The following is a 16747-nucleotide window of genomic DNA, read 5'->3' on the forward strand; positions in this document are numbered from 1 at the left end:
AGACCTGTCCCACTGCCTCTGTTTAGGATGAGACGTCCTACTTTCCTGATTCAAACCAACTCCTGATTTGCAATTCTGAACGGAGATAATGGCTTCAGCAGCATTCCAAAGCGGACTGCAATTATGGAGTGGGTATGCATTAACAGCAGAGATTTAATTTGTGTGTCCATTTGTCACACAGGGAGAGAGTCTTTCAGGCATCACTGTCGGTGATATTTTTGCCTCTAATACATACTGGAGGCCACACTCACAAGACACTCTTGCATGAATAAAACATGACAACACGATTCCTCTGTCTAACCAAACAAGGAAAACAAACATTGCCTTTGGGACACCAGTACAAACAGATGCATCAAGGCTTGCCTTACCTAAGGAGGGGAGAGGAGCTGCTTGAAACAAACATTTAATTTAGGCAGAACTGCCAGAATTCTGACACTAAATGGTCTTGAACATCAGATGATGAAAATAGCTGCTAACCAGCTCGGGAGAGGAACTTACAATTAGCAGCATAATGAAATTTGCACTCTAGGCTTCCGCTTCCTCTGTCCTTCAGAGGAAAGAAATGCCTCCAGTGGTCAATGACATCTATTTTTTTTAAGAGATGGGAATTTTCAAAGGTGCTGGAGTCAATTCTACAGAGAATCACAGTGATAGGTGAGCTCCTGTCCCCTAAAAACAAAAGTAGTGTCTGTTTTCCTACAGACCACAGCTTAAAATGCTCTTGCTCAATTTCCTCTGAGAATTGTGGCTCAAGCTCACTGGGGCCTCGTGCTTTCTGAGCTATATGCAGGTTTTTCCATGCCAAAACAACTTCTCAGGTAGTTTTTTGTGAAGTATTCTACAAGGGTGTTGTAGCTGCTTGTTCCCTGCTCTCCAGCCAGCAGCTGTCATTCCAGACAGGCTGGGAACATGGCCCTTTGTCACACTGATACTAATCTGATGTAACTGCCCTGATGTCACACTGATATTGGGACAACTGTCCTGATGTCACATTGATATTGGGATAACTCCCTGATGTCACACTGATATAGGGATAATTCCCTGATGTCACATTGATATTGGGATAACTCCCTGATGTCACACTGATATTAATCTGATGTAACTGCCCTGATGTCACACCAATATTGGGATAACTGCCCTGATGTCACATTGATATTGGGATAACTGCCCTGATGTCACACTGATATTGGGATAAATGCCCTGATGTCACATTGATATTGGGATAGCTCCCTGATGTCACACTGATATTGGGATAGCTCCCTGATGTCACACTGATATTGGGATAACTCCCTGCACTCTGAGCTGCTTCCTTTGCCCAACACCTCCTCCTCCTGAACTCAGTGGCAATTTCACATGAGAAAAGGTTTTGCCTGGTGCGGTGGTGTGTCTTTAATTTGATATTTGTTCAATATCTGTTTCCCCCCCCCCATCCCTAATCTTCTCCTCTCCCCAGTTGTTAGTATTCCCTAGCTCTCCCCTAAGCCCCTCGTCTCCAAGTTATCAATCCTCCTTTACCCTGCCCCTATCCCTGGAACCTTCCCTGTCATTCCTCCTAGCCCCCTCCTCTGCTTCCAGAGCATTCCCTGTCTGTTTAGTGAGACTCGAAACCCTATTGCTTATTTTGTGTTATTTCACTCCCCTGCTTCCCCTGATAGGTTTGTGATGGGTTAATTCTGCCCTAAACTCCTCCCCTGCTATTCCCTCATTTGTTGCTGTTCCTACACCCGTCTCCCTGAGTTCTGTATAAAACCTCTGCTCCCGCTCCCGAGGGGGTCTTGGGGCTCACTGAATAAAACCATCCTGTTCACCCCCAAGTCCCGTGTCGCCTCCGTCTGTTCCCGCACCACCGACTGGGACAGCAGAGCACCCTGGGCGGAGCGGCCGCCCGTTCTCTTCCCTCTCACTGCCCAGCACACTTCCGCTCGGGGAATAGCGGCGAGGGGAGCACGTGCCACGCTACTACAGCCTGGGTCTCACCTGGCTGGTGAAGGCCCCACTTTGTAGGTTTTGGATGGAGACCTCAGCTCAAAGCAGTAAAATGGCCAGTGCATCAATGACTGGCCAAGTTCCCCACTTTAGAGCCTGGAGCAGTGAGTCATTAACCCAGGCATGTAATTAACTTGGACGAGGGACACATTGCATTTAAACTGTTATGGAATAAAAACCCCAAACAACCCTTATTCCTGTGTTTCTTGTTCTAATTGGCCTTTGAGGATGGACCTCAATTGATCTTTTCCAACTTTTCCCCCACTGGAGTCTCATTTTGTATCATTTATCTCTGTCTTAGTGAGTGCATAAAGCAGATTTTGGAAAACTTGGCAAAAGGAATTTTTGATAAACTCAGGAGAGGGTGTCATGGACAAGAGCATGCTGAGATATCCAAAGTGTTTGTGAGCACTTGTGTTTGTGCTGCATTCCAGAGGAACTGGATACAACAGCTATGGAAGGAAAAGGGTAAGTGTGGCTTGGAAATGCAGCCTGCCTTCCAAAGAAGTCCTGAGAACTGTCTGTGCACCTGTGAGGCCACCTGAACCCCCGGAACACTCAGCCTGAGGTTCCCTATTCTGCCCTGGTATCTGTGTTCAGAACAAGCTTGGGCCAGGGGGAGAGAAATTGTGCCAAAACCTCCACAAAGGGCAATTTTCTGGCCCAGGAATGGCCTTCCTTTGCCTTGTATCCGTTTAAACCTGGGAGCATTCAGATCAGCAGAACTGGTCCAAATCAGCCCAAACTGGCCTGCTTCTCTCTGGAATTAAGTGGGGATGTGAACTGCTCTCTTTCAGAAGCACTGCCCCAAACCCTCAGTCACACACTGCTCACCCTTCTCTGCTGCTCACACTTCTCTTTCTGGCCAAGGCCAGAGTAAAAAACCCCTGCAGTCTCTGTGTCAGCACCCAGAGCACCTCGAGCACACACCGCTGAAATGACATCATGCAGAGGGACCAACAACTGCTGCGGCTGCAGGGCAGGGCTGGGCTGGGCTGAAGGAGGGCAGCAGGAACTGATGAAAATTGTTCTGATAGTACCCATGTAATTATTGTGTACCAGCTCTTTTTTTATTATTTTATTTACATAGTCATATTATATGCAAAACGAGTGAAGAAGAGTAAAAATAAATTTGGACGTGAAGTCTGTTAAAATCACAGTCTGATTCTCAGAAAATGCCTGGAAAGCATCTCTAACCACAGAGGATGGAACAGAGCTCTGCCAAAGGACAGATAATTTGCCACAGACAGATAATGACAATTATTAGTGGATTGTACTCTGCCCCCTTGCAGCAAAGCAGCAATGCCAGACACCCTGGTTGCTAAATCCCAAAAATCAAACAATACTTATTGCAGACAATGATCCCATCACACCTTTACTGGGGTTGGCCATTTGCAAGTTACATTTGCCCAACTGACAGAGGAGAAACCAAAGAGGGTCACTGGCAAATCTGATCTGGACATGTCAAGACACAAAGAACAAAAATGTATTTAGGAAATATTTGTTTAGAACACATTCAGAAATTGCTTTTCAAGTGCACTTATGGTCCATGCTTCAGTTTGTTACCAGAAAAACCACACCAGCCTAAATCAAAAACTTCTCAGAAGCAAATCACACCAATCAAAAATTTGTCCATGTGAGAATGAAAATGTGAAAAATTAACTCCCTCAATTTAGCCTAAAGAGAGCTTTTACCCAAAGGTGAGAAGAGAGAGTCTCAGGCTTGTAAATGTATGAATAATTTCATGGCTCCTGCTGATTTGGTGTGGGAGGTGCTAGATCCCAACAGTGTTGGGTAGCAAAGTGACACAGATGAGGAAGGGACTGCTGTCACTCCAGGTGTAAAGAATGGTAGTGGCAAATTACTGCTTATATCCAATCTGGATGAGGTACCTTTGCTAAAAACCTCAAAACTGGATAAAAACCAGAAACAGAGAAAGACTTTGGGAACAGGAAACCAGTAATCACATAGATGGGTTTACATTTCAGAGTGAGTCTGACTCATGGCCCATCAGAAGGAAAATCCAAACTCCTGCTCCAAAAACAAATGGTTGTGGAGGGTTTCACAAAGCCTTGGGCCAGGTCAGTGTGGGGAAGGGAAGGCTGAGAGAGGATCTGTCAATCCATACAAACATCCCATCAACCCACACAAACATCCCATCAGTCCACACAAATGTCCCCAAGGGCTGTCAGAGGATGGTGCCACACTCTGCTCAGTGGTGCCAGTGACAGGATGAGGAGCAGTGGCCATGAACTGAAACACAACGAGTTCCACCTCAGCCTGAGGGAGAACTGTCCATGGAGGGGGCAGAGCCCTGGAACAGCTACTCAGGGAGGGTCTGGAGTCTCCATCTCTGGAGGCACCTCCAAAATCCCAAATTCCTGTGTCACCTGCTGCAGGTGACCCTGCTTTGAGACCTGGGTGATCTCCAGAGGTCCCTCCCAACCCCACTGTGCTGGGATTCTGGGATAACAGATGTGCTAAAGATCCTGTAAGTGTAGCACTTCTGAAATGTTTGGATGCACAGCAAGCAATTACTGACTTCAAGGAGGGAGCAATAACCATAGAACCTGATGAGGGAAACTGGCTGGATTTTATGCAAACACTGCAACCTCTAAAGTCAAATGTTTGATCTTCATTTTCAGAAGGTTATATTAACCCTCAGTGCAGGAACACACTGCACTTGAATTGTGCAAACAGCCCTAACACACATGGGAATGAATAGATTTTCACTGCTCTGTGGGTCAGAGGCTGGTGGGGTCCTGTGCTGAGCAGAATGGTATCAGTGCCATGAGATTTGGTGCCAATTCCAGTCAAGGAGAGGTGTCTGGGACCTGAGAGCTGGACCAGTGAGACACAGGCACAATTCCTGCTCTGGCAGAGGTAGCCTTCAATATCACCTTCTGATTCCCTCCCCTGCCTTTCCAGAGGAACAGGGGAACACAAGAGCACATGAACTGCTCTTGTTGACTTTCTCTGGGGAAAGAAAAAACAACAAAAAAAACTTCTCTTGCTTTTTGTTGCAAACCAAAGCACTCATTTATTTGAAATATCTGTGATTTTATCTCCACTATTTCTGGGAGAACAGAGAGAGCAGCAGAGGAACAAGGCAACTGACTGCTTCATCAGAAGATGCTGTGAGATGCACAGAAAGGGAATCAGCCTCGTGTTCTGAGTCTGGAGAGGCAGATGGGGTCTGGGCTGGCCTAGGGGGAGACACCAGCTGTTCTAAACAGTGCTGGGGTCAGCTGATGTGACATTGCATTGCTGGGCACCAGCAGACTCTGATTTCTTAGCTGGAACTCCCAAAGTGCTTCGTCTTTTACAGAACAATGAGTGGGTAATTACAGAGACCAGAAGCATTATTAATAAGAGAAGCCTGTTTTAGAAAGAGCTCAGCTCACTCCTGTCAAGCAGCTGGCAGCCTCTGCAGATCACTAAATGGGGTTTTTTGATGCTGCTCTCTAAAATCCTGCTCTGTTTCCTTCAGCCTGACTGGCAGTGCAGACTCAATTAACCTCTGATTAGACCAAAGGGTGCCACTGGTTTGATGCTGGGAATTTCTGCCTTGCTGCTAGACCTTCAAAAACCAACACTGCTGCAGCTTTTCTGTTTCCTAAAGCACCCCTTGAGACAACAACAACTTTTCACAGCACTTTCTCTGTACCTGTCTCAAAGGCCACCTGCAAAAGGGAGCAGTGCAAAGCAAAGTCAGACTTATGCCCCAAAACAAAGGAGGACCAGATTTCCTGAGCTAAAGCAAAATCCCTGGAGTAAAGCCTGCAAGAGGTATCCCCTCCCTCGTGTGGGTGCAGGCACACATCCCTGCAGGCATGCCCTCCTGCTCTCCCTCAGACCACACACATTTCTGGGGAGCATGGCTGATTATGCTGTGTGTCCAAATGCACCTTAGACAGTCAGAGAATATGAAATGTGGCAGCAAAAAAAAGAGAGAGAATCTTTGAAACTAACAGAAACATGCTCTGAAATCTTCTTGGCTTTTCTCTGCCCACTATTTCGCAGCCAAAAGCTGCAGGAATATTTTTGTTTACAGCCCCCGCCCCTCCCCAAAAAAGCCCTCATCAGCATTCCATGCAAGAAGGAGAAAAGCAGCAAAGTTCTCTCTGAGGTGTTTGCTGCCTTTGTTGCTCCATTTTCCATTTTTAAAGAATTATGCAGCAGGGATTATGCAGCAGGAACTGTGGAAGCAAAATAAATAGAGATTCCCGCTTCAAGGTCTAGAGAAGGAAAAAATACTGATTTCAGTAGGTGGGAATCCTCAGGTTTATAACTTATCGTTAAGATGACTTTCAAATCATGCAATTTTAGCAAGCATAGGCTGGAAGAGACCTCCAGAGGCCACCTAATCTGGTTTCCTGCTCAACACTGGATCAGCTGCTTTCTGTAACTAGAATAAATCAAAGGACAGACACTCTACAGCTTCTCCACTTCAGTGCTGTGCCAGGAAAAAAAAAAAAAAAGGAAAGAAAGATGTCTGCAGCTATTTCTGCTCACTTTTTGGACTCAGACTCTTGAAAGTTCTTGTATTAAAACACTTATTTAAAATGCTGAACACTGAAACCAAAATTCTTCAGTAAAACACTTCCTGCAGGGATTGACTCCACCAGCTCAGGAAAAGTCATAAGATTTTGCAAGCCCACCTTTATGAAAAATCATTTTTATTCATGTTTTGCTGAAATACTACAAACCTAACAACAATCTCTGCTGTTCTGGAAGAGTCTGAGGTGGAATTTCACCTCTCTAGCCTCAGCAGCCAGGCAGGGAGGGAATGACTGACAGATAGCTCATGTCACAACCAACACAACCTTGTACCAAAATACCCTTATGAATTCTAAAGAGCCTTCTCCAAAAATCAAGACAGTGGTTTTTAGCTAAAATATATAAATCCAAATTAAATATTTGCATGACAAGGGTGACTTTAATTAAATTGGCATAATTTAAATCTCACATCCATGAAAATAGTCACTGCAGAATAAAATGACTCAGAGCAATTGAGTCTTCCAGTTCAGGGTAATTGGACGGGAATGTCTGGGGCATCACACCCTGCAGTGATTTTATACCCCTGAAAAAAGCTGATTGTGAGACACAGAAGCAGCTGAGCCCAAAATGATATTTGATTCTGAAAAGTCATCAATTTCTATTTGCTTAAAACAAAAATGATTTTGATCAGGTACAGGTTGGGTTTGGATAAAAGGATAAAAGCCTCCAGGTGCAATGGAAGCTGCTCTGAGGAGGTTTGCAGGATGCTCAGCTGAAGGGAACGTGAACACGCACAAGTTCCCTTCTCTTCACTCACTCTCCAGGGCAAAGAGGGTTTGAGCATCCTGCATTTCCCAGCTGTGTCCTGCAGGGCTGGCTCTTCCCTGCAGGCTGGGCACTGTGTTGGGGTGTGCTCACCTCATTTCCTCCACAGAACTGCTCTAGATCTGTCAGACTCCCTGAAACATGAGCCCAAACCACAGGCAGGCCAGACCTACACTTGTTTGCCTGAATTGTGCCTTGCAGCCCACAGACATCCTCCTGAAGATAGCACTCATTCACCTGGGGCCAAAAGCTGGGGTTTTTAAAAACTGTAAAGCTGGTTTTCCTCACTACAACCCCCCCCCCCCCCCCCACCCCTCCACTGCCATGGCAAACCTGTGCAGTGAATGTGCACAGAATGGAGAAACAGCCAAGGAGCTGCTGTTACTAAAATCATGGTACACATTGTGGGGTGTGTCAGGGGTCTGAGAGGGCCCTGCTGTAGTTTGCTGAGTCTCAAAAGTAAATTCAGTGGGTTTCTATTCCTCAGACAGGCACGAGGAGGGTTTTTGCCCTTCCCTCCTGTCTGACAAGCTCCTGAGTACTCAGGGAGAAGCAGGCTAGGAACCTGCACCAGGTGCCACCCCTGCAGAGGGGCTTTCTCCTGACTGTCCCCTCTCCCTGTGGCCAGAGCATTACTCCCCATCCCTAGTCTCCCAGGGCTTGGTTAGGATTTGGGAGGAACACCCAGGTTTAGAATGGAGCTGGGCACAGAGGCTGAGAGGAACAAGCATACTCTGACAGTACAGGAGGTGGAACACACAGCACAGCACATTGCTGTGTCCCAAGAAATAGCCCAGACTCTCCAGAATGCAAATCAGGCAAGAAAAGAACATCATGCTGCTGTCAGAACTTTGTCTGCAGCGTGTGTGACTGCAAGAGGTTGTAATTATTTCATATTTTGAGTTCAACTTCCCCAGGTGGTGAAGCCCTTCCTGCCTATGCAGCTGCTGCAGGCACATCCACAGTGCAATTTCAACTCAACAGCAGCTGAAGATTTACAGGGCTGTCAGAAATGCATTCATCTGTTTGCCAGGCTCTGCGTGCACTCAGCAACACGAGGGTGGCGTTTGTGCAGACTGCTCACACACACACAGGGTGTGCTTGCATTTTCCAGCTCCTGCAGTCTCTCCTGAGAGATGCTCCAGACTCCTCAGCATCTCTGTGGCCTCCACCAGCTCTTTATCTTTTGATCTCCTTGATAATTATGCTGCACCTTCCATCTAACCCCAGGAAAAAATCCCTACTCTGATTCCCTCCCCAAAAAAGTATCTTCACGTCTCAGAGCTGGCAGCTGCCCTCCCTCCACAGCTCTCTGCTGGCACATGCCCTCTCTGCTGCCGTGGTGTTTGGGCTGCCCTGGTTCGTTGGGAAGAGGGAGGTCAGAGCTGCCCCCAAGGCTGCAGGAGGTGGCCAGGAGGAGCCAGGTGCTGGCTGTGGAAGGCCAGGGGAAGAGAGCAGCTGGCTGTGCTCAGAAGTGAGCCAAGGGAACGGTGGTCAGTGAGCACCCCAAAAGCCCTTCCATTAACATAATCCCCCTGCAGCTGAAGATAAAGCTTTGTGGGGTTGCTGTGCCTTTGCTGGTGTCACACAGAGTCAACACAGCACCAAATGAAGTCACAGGACATTTCACACCCTCTGAACAGGACAGAAATTTGAAAATGTGACTATTGTTACTTTATCTTCAGGACTTTAAAACTTTATAATGTTAGTCTTTCCTTTCCTGGCAGTGTCCTCCCATTTCTAGATGCTTCCCTTATTCCCCCCCTGCCCTGGCCCAGATGTGGCTGCATTTTGGGATTTTTTACCTACACAACCCTTATAAATCATCCAGCCTTGCTGAAGACCCAACATTTACAAAAGAAGGACAACGTTTTTCCTTTTTGCTAAATGCTGAGGCACAGATTTGACAAATAATAATCTTTTCCAGAGAAGCAGCTGGCCATTGGAAAGGCCACATTTCTTCTCAGTGACAGCACATTACTTGGAAAAGACCAATATAAACGCACGTGCAGATTATGCAGCAATTTTGGCCCACATTGGTCTCTGAATTTGCTGACCCAGCCACCTACTTATTGGAAGTGACATCTAATAATTTTGCAAATTTTTAACGTTCTGTTGTCTATTTAGATTTTTTTTGTGTGTGTGTGTGTGTGTGTGTGTGTGTGTGTGTGTTTGTAAGATGTGTCCTTGAAAGCGACCAGGAGACACAAGGAAAAAACCCAACACAGGAAGTAAAAATGTTTCTGTTGCTTGTTCAGCTCTCTTTTGCTCTCACATGTGCACAGATGTGCTGTAGCTCTGCAATCCTATTTGTATGGAAAAGCAAATACCTGCTTGCTAATGGGAAAATCTTGCTAATTTTAGACTGAAAACTCTCAGAATCTGCAGCCCCAAAAGTCCTGCATGTGAGGGGGCTGAGAAAGAGACTCTGAGCACACAAGCCTTGCAGAATTCCCAAATATTTATTCATTTTGACACTCGTGCAGGCTGTGTCATGAAGATACTTGTTTTGAATGACACCTGTAGGAGCCTGAACAACACACACACCTTTAAAGCCAAAGTGTGACCAGCCTAAGGCAGCTTGGATAAAAAGGAATATCCTGCCATGTTTTTCACCTCTGGTTGTAGCAGGTCAAAGGCTGAATTTACTGCAAGGGGGGTGGGGCACTATCCAAATTTTTGCTTCTTTTTTATGCTCTTCTCTTGTTTGGCTAAGGGATGCTGGGCAGAGCAAAAAGATAATGAAGGGGTTTTAGAAAGATCACAGATGCATCTCTAAAAAAATTAATTAAAGGCTAATTCAGAGTTTTTGAGGAAAAATATAAAAGGATATACCTTTCTGTATTTATATGTCACAACTGCAAAAGAATTAGGAAAGCAAGAGGATGTGACAATAGACTGGAGATCCTTATCAGCTACTAAAACAGATTAGCTCATTCTTTTCCAGTTGCTAATTAAATATTTACAATTTCATGTGCTAGGACAAAGTTTTGACCCAAGAAACAAGATGCAGTGAAAAGCAGGCTGAGTAAAATGAAGATACAAATGTGAGAAGAAGCTATTCCTCTCCTACAGAAAGGGACTGAGGATGGGCTGATGCCAGGAACTGGATTTACAGCAGTTAACCTGATTTCCTGAGGTATTTTACATGGGTTTCTGCAGGCAGGGCTGAGGTCTGCCCTTGGACTCCAGTCCTGGTGCATACTGTGAAATCCAAAGTTGTGTTTTGTGTCAGGTAAATAAAGGCAACCTGTGTAATTGTAATTGTGAAATGTGTGGTGCACGGCCATGGGACAGCTATAAAGATTAGTTCTAATAAACAACCAAGGAAAGCATGGAAGACTTTTGAACCAACCTTTTGTTTGCAAATAACAATTATAAGTCTTAAGCTGTTTTGCAATAAGAACTTTTAAATTATAACTTTAGAATGTTGCTTAGTATTAAGTATTTTAAACTGTATTTTAGAATATATAAAGGATTTAAACAAAAAGGGAAGTGACCCTATCCCAAGCTCCTAGATAAGGAAGATGGACATCAAGGTTGCTGATTAATGATTTTGAAAGGGGAAGCTGGACATCACTACCATAGATTAATGATCCCAGAAAATAAAAGGTGGAGCCCACCATCTGGACACACATCCTGGGATGTATATCCTAGGATACTGGAACCTGGAATAAATTACAACAGAGTATAGAAATTGGAAATTAACCAGACATCACCATCATAGATTTACGATCCTAAAGTATAGAATTGTGACCTTAAAAGGTAGAAATGGAAACTGCCGAAAGCTCGCGTAAAAATTGGGAAATAGAAACTACAGAAAGCTCACATAAAAATGGGAAATGGAAACAACTGGGTGTCTTGGTTTGACAAGACAGGAGTCTGTGAAGGAGGGCAAAAGCCTCCTGTGCAATGGAGAAGGTAAACCCCCTCCCTCCGAATTACTAGGATTTTTAAATTAAAAGGCTCTCAGGCAAAGATATGGGAATGGGAGTAACAATTCTTTACTAGGAGAAAACTAGATAACAATTTAAAAAAAGGCAAATGCAATCAATACAAACAAAACTAGTGATAAAGTCCACAACCTGAGGATTCGGGGTGTTGGTAGCAGTCCAGTTGAAATGATAGCTGCTCCTCTTGCAGTGGCTGATGAATTGCAGCTGAAGTGGTGATCTTTAGAAGGGTATAGTTTTCTCTGAAGATCTGGTGGCAGTGGGGCCGGTCTTCCTCTGCGCCGGGGTTGCCTCCGAGCTCCGCCGCCGCTGCCTCACCGCGCTCCGGCTGTTTCTTTCGGGAGTCCTGCTGAAGGAGCTGCTTCTCTGGGAAATCCCACAAAGAGAGAGCTGCTCTGTCCCCCAAAAGGTACCCCTTTTATCAATAAAAGAGTGCTTGGCTTCCCCCTCTGGGTGGAGCATCTCACAATGGGATGGTGTTACGTTACCAGCCCTGCATTGAATCAATCAATGGCCCATTAACAAACCATTACCTCTTTGGAGCAAACCATTGTTCTTGGGAGAGATAACAAACCTGCCCAACCTCCAACAGATGGCAAATAGAATACAAGATTATTTTACAACCCAGGACACTGGGAAAGGCTTATGAATATGCATTAATGTGATCGATAAATACCAGCAAGCCCAACAGTGAGTGTGCAGTTGGAGGGGAAAATCCCCACCACTGTACCCAGCGCTTGTCTTTGCTCATACGTTTACCATATTAATTAATAAATTGAATTACTGCTTGATATATTGGCTGCGTCAAGCTCCTAATTTTTAACACTACTGAGAACAAGGAAGGCAGTGCACACATCTGGGGGCCTGGTGAGATGTAAAACATCCCTTAATGCCCACTGGTAAGCGCCTGCAGCATGCCCAGAGCTGCCTCAGGATTGTCTCTGCTTGTGTTCTCCACCAGCCCAGAGCTGACACTTCCCCTTCCAAAGCCTGAGATGCTCCTGCAAACATAGAGTCTGACAAGGCAGTGCTGGGCTGCTGTTTCAGAGGAGGAATCCCACCATTGTGGCTGAGCCTGCAGACCTTGGCATCCCCAGGTGTGAGAAATGGATTTATAAATTATTCTAAAAAACCTGACTGAAAGCTTACACAGCCTTGTACATCTGTATGCAAACTCTGAGATAAGGTGGGCTGGATTCAGAAGACCACAGAACAGAGATGACATTTTTGAGAGACTGAACTAGAAACAAGTTTCAACAAGTTTCAAAATACAGCTTTACAAAAAGAGCAGATATTTTAGAGAATTAGAACTGTGAAAGATACATTGTAGCAAGAACACATGGGGGGAAAAAATATAGGTGAATGGTGATAGAAGTAATAACAGCATAAACTAATGGGCTAAAAAATATTTATAAAGTATTGTATCCAAAACATAAGTTAGCTTCTGATAGAATAGCATTAAGCTTTACATCTCTTGTGTTTCACTATTCCTCAAGACTGATAACAATAACATGTTTTAAAACACCTCTCAGTTACCCCACCTCTGTAAAAGCTAAGGAAACCAACACCCATGAAGATTATTTCAGCTGCACATCCTGTCTGGAAAGCAGAAATCCAGCTGCTCCCACCCCTAGCAGCAGCAGGGGTGGGTATTGCACCTCCTGGGACAAACAGGGACATTTTGCATTCCCCTCTTTTCTCTGTCTTTTCAGATATTCCAGAGGATGGAACCCCCTAACCTCTCACTGACTCTAGGGATTCTTTAATCACTGAAAGCCACCTATAGTGAGGAGACTGGAAACACAAAACTGAAATAGAGACTGTGAGCCTGAATTTAGACTGAAATAAAGGCTCTAAACCAAAAAACCCAGAAATCAGATTTTCTTGCTTTACCTAAATAAGATTGAGGGAAGAATCTAGGGGAGTTTGGTTGATTGGCATTTCCTCAGGGTAAACACTGTTTGGAAAAGAACTTTGAGCCCCTAAATGGTGTTGAGGTCTGTCGAAAAGGAATGGGACCTTCCTGAGTCAGGTAGCTCCTGCCAGGGATCTTTGAGACCTTCCATGGGACACTTGAATCTTATTAGTGGGTACAAGACTGGTGCAATGAATCTTCTGCAGTGTTTTAAGGTTATAGAGATCTTTTTATGCTATGTAGCAGAGTCTGCTTCATGCCAGAGAGCATTATCTATTCTACCTGAGTAGAAAGGAACTGAGGCAGCTTAAAAAACAGCTTTAAATCTAAATAAACACTGAGTCATTAAAATGCTACAATGAATTAAGAAATTATTTTCTTTAATACATTGACTTTTGTGGTTTACTAAATCAAGAGGTGTTGTAGTCTACATGGAAAAACGAGCTCCATTTGTCGACCTTTGTATTTATGTGCAAAAAATATTGGAAAGGGACCAGAACAGTGTCTGCCTATAAATCAGCTTTTTCTCATACTGAACTTTTACAAATGAAATACATTATTTTGACACCTTTAGCATTTATCCAGGTAACGAGTGCTGCACGGTCCCTACTCAGCCATAAATTCAGGATAGCACAGCTGAAGGCAAATCCATTTCTGACAGAGTGCTTGGGCTGCCAGGACAGGTCTGCTCAGAGCAGACCTTGTGATGCCATGCCCAGAGGAACTGCCATGCTTAGCCTGCCCTGGGAGCCCTTTGGAAGGGAGACAGCCCTTCCCTTGGGTGCCCCAGAGGTGCCATCCATCTCCCAGGAGCTTCAGGACTCTGTCCCTCAGGAACAGGAGGGTTTCTAAGCTGTTCCTGCTTTTTCTGTGTCCCCTCCTCTCTAGCAGGGCTCCTGCTGCACAGGAATGGGGGCTGGTGTTTCATTCTGAGCCAATCCATCACCCTGAGCACCGACTGGGGCACTTTTTTCACTCCTCTCCCAGTTGCCTTTAATTTCTGTCTTAGCACATGTATGACTATATTTGTCACATCAAAGCCACTACAGAGGAACTCCGAGGCAGGCCCTGAGGCTGTTCCTGAAAGCTGGAGCCTGCAGCCTGAAATAAAGATGTGTGGATCCATCTGCATGGGCTGAGGATTCCCAGCTTTATCCACCACAGGCCTTGGGCAGGCAGGGAGACAGAGTGCTGCTTTCCCTGCAGTGTGCTCCACTGGGAAACACCTTCCAAAGCCAGCCTAAAATGGGGTCCAGGCATGATTTCTGTCTCAAGCTGCAGTGGCCCTATCTGCTCACACAGCCCTGCTCTATTTCAAAATATTGAATGCACTGTTGCCCACATCCTCCACTGTAAAAGTGACTAAACCCCATCCTGAGCTGTTTGGGTAAGGACTAAAAAACCACAGTTTTTCCTGGCATAAGTTACAGTGTGGGAAAAAGGCAGCACCAGATATTAGCATCATTTGCTTCACTAATTACAAAGAGCTGTACCTGGTAGAAATCACCAAGTTATTAATTAGGAAGTAGAAATCTGTTTCACAGCACAGGCTTTGCTGCCTGCTAAGCTTGAGGAACTGGGCATTGTGCATGAGAAGAGTGGAGTCAATGCATTTTTATTAACTGCACCTTTTATAGGAGCACTTAGACAATGCAATGTCATAATAATTTGCTGTGAAGCAGCATTGAACATGCACCTCACTTTTGCTTCTTTGCTGGGAAAGCTCACTGACAGCAGGCAAGCAGAACTCCTCACAGCAGCACTTCTCTGAAACAACAGAAGGAATTATTTTTAAAAGGGTAGCTAGAGGAGGAAACCATCCCCTCCTTTTGTGCTTTGAGAACACTCAGCAAACCTTCAGCCACACGTTTAAGCCCATGCTTGCTCCTGGAGCAGGAGAGCAGCATTAGTGCCAGCAAGCTGGCATCCCAGACAAGCCCTTCTCATGTCCCAGATGGCTGAAAGTGTTTCACTCTCCAGACTGAGTGGAGGAACACAGGAGACTCCCCTGGCACCTCGGGTCCTGCATTAGGGAAGTGTTTGTGTGGCTGCATCAAGTCCCTCAAGTGGGTTTCTGAGGCATTTTGGAGCAACATGGCAAATGAAAGGCTGAAGTGCCAGCTGTGCTGAATTCAAAGGGAAGGTACAGCTCAGGGTGCTCTTGCCAACTCGGGTACAGCTGGGGCTTCTCAAAGAATCCAATTTCAGAAAAGAGTAAAACAATTCTTTGATATCTTCCCCTTTTCAAAAGCATAATGTTCATATCTCTTCATCTCCTCACACATGTCTAGAGGAGGCTAAAACCAGCCTTCATTTTACAGCCACCTCGCTGGTTTGGGTTCTTCACTGGAGTGTTTCCTTTGGGTGGATCCTGCTTGTTCCTCTTTGTAAAGCGTGGCCTCAGCAGTGCTGAGGGGATGGCAAGAAGGGTCTTTGGCTCATGTTTGATTCCAATTTCCTCCACATCTGCACGTACAATGAAAACATGTCTGTTGCTGGAGGGATGTGTTATGTGTAGTAGATATAATTCACACCGTATCTAGTATGGTATATGTGATATTGAATATTTGTTGGAGTATACATGTTTGTATTAGGACTCCCACCCTCGCAGGAGAAACCTGGTGTATGTTGAAACCCGATTTACATGTAAAAGGATGTGGCTCAGCCAGGAGATGGGGATGGGCCATGTCTGGAGAGATATGGAGACCCCAGGCATTCACGTGAATGACGGGAGATGGATATCATGGAAATCCTCAGACAGATACATGTGAATGCAACCTTCCTGTAAATTTCATCAAGAGATTCACCAACTCCTGACACTGAATTGTTCTTCTTCAGCACCAGAAAAGAAAATCTTCTTAACCTATGGACTCTGAATGGAAGAAAAGACTGACTGCCAAAATCTTGGCCTCAGGCGGAATTTTCCTTATAAAAACCGCTTGTGCCAGGATGAGGTGTGTGGGCATAGAGTAAAACCTCTGCTGAGGCTAACCTCGTTGTTGCACACTCAGGGCCGACTCCGGATTTCTTTCCTTGTGGCTGGCTAGATAGAATTTGATTGCAAAATAAATATTTTATTTTTCATTTTAAATTTATCTGGACAAATTTTCATTTATAACAGATGCAACAAGAAATTGACCCTGGGGATATGAAACCATTTCAGGAAAACACTTCTGCTTTAGTTATTGCAAACAAAATGCTGTGCAGGATTTCAATACCTCCTCTCATGCCTTTTTTGCTATTTATGGTTAGAAGCAGGTAGAATTCACCCTATTCCTCTCTGTCTCAGCAGCAGCTCTGACAAATACACCTGGTAGCTGATGACAAGTGTAGAGAATGCTGTCCTCCAGGACGGCTTAGATGAATGGAGACAAGAGATCTCTGCAGGCTGCTCCTAGCATATAAGGTTTATTAGGGATGGAGAAAGGTCTTGCTTGGAGCTGCCGGACGCATCACGTGGCAAGACCTGAGGGGATGGAGGAGGGGAGAGACAAGGGGTAGAGAGGATGCTCCAGGAGAGGGTGGAAGTTCCAAGAGGGGGGAAGATCCAAGAGGGCATCTGGCTATT

Source organism: Lonchura striata, chromosome 2 (assembly GCF_046129695.1).
Source record: "Lonchura striata isolate bLonStr1 chromosome 2, bLonStr1.mat, whole genome shotgun sequence".
Taxonomy (NCBI): Eukaryota; Metazoa; Chordata; class Aves; order Passeriformes; family Estrildidae; genus Lonchura; species Lonchura striata.